Source organism: Gavialis gangeticus, unplaced genomic scaffold (genome assembly GCF_001723915.1).
Source record: "Gavialis gangeticus isolate Ggan-Ray unplaced genomic scaffold, GavGan_comp1, whole genome shotgun sequence".
Taxonomy (NCBI): Eukaryota; Metazoa; Chordata; order Crocodylia; family Gavialidae; genus Gavialis; species Gavialis gangeticus.
Genome location: NW_017729034.1, coordinates 40677669 through 40678585, shown reverse-complemented (window position 1 = coordinate 40678585; position 917 = coordinate 40677669). Strand labels below are relative to the sequence as shown.

The following is a 917-nucleotide window of genomic DNA, read 5'->3' as shown; positions in this document are numbered from 1 at the left end:
TTGGTGAAATTTATCTGGGGAAAAAAATCCCCAAATAGAAAATAATGAGGTTTAGAGTTTAGAGTCTATTTGTTGCATAATAGTAAGATGTCATTCATGCTTATTCTACTCTTTTTGTGTATTTTAGTAAATAGGGAAGAAAGTGCATGGTCATGAAGTAAGAAAAAAAAAAGGTAACAAAATAAGGGCATACAATTATCAACAGGAATTTTCACTGGAGTAAGATCTGCAGTTGGTAACACTGGCTCCCAAAAGATTTTTGTCTGGAAGGAAACATGTACTGCAAAGACACTTTCCTTGATTCTCCAGTGTAATCTCATTATTACAGGTATGAAGATATTTTACCACTCAACTACCTACCTTGCAGTTGATAGAGTGGAATGTTAGCTTTTTTTTTTAAATTACATAGATAAAGCATTAGGTATTTCTGGAAAGCTGTAATTAGGGAATATGTGTGCCCTACGGCTGAGCAAGTTTTGAAGCACAGAAATGGACTGGATTTATACAAGGTCCTGGTTCTGCAAAGACATTCATATGTGTAGAGTCCTAATAACCTTAACAGAGCTACTCACATGTATAAAGTTCTGTAAGCACCTAGGCCTTCCTTAGTAAATCAAGTTGCTGTGATCAAGTTGTTGTTACCTGGAAATATTTAATCAGTTCCAAAATAATTTCTGTAAAGTACTACAAATGCAATCTAAAAAACAAAGTTAGGAATGCATTAGATCAAAACATGTAAATTACCCTGAAAGGGATTTCTCTGAGTCTTTTTTTATGAAAGAGACAAAAAACCAAATCCTGCCTTGCTACTTTCTCTGCCAATAAAAGGTTTACTGCTACAATGTGGTTGTAGTCTGACAAATGTTTATTGTTGTGATGACTTATAGTTTCATAGTTTCTAGGGTCGGAAGGGACCT

The 917-nt window shown here is 34.5% G+C and overlaps 1 protein-coding gene across 1 annotated transcript in view; it reads right to left on the bottom strand.

Moving 5' to 3' along the window:
- The window catches only part of SMYD3 (SET and MYND domain containing 3), an 895363-nt gene that overhangs the window by 194348 nt on the left and 700098 nt on the right, over positions 1 to 917 (bottom strand). The window lies entirely within an intron of this gene.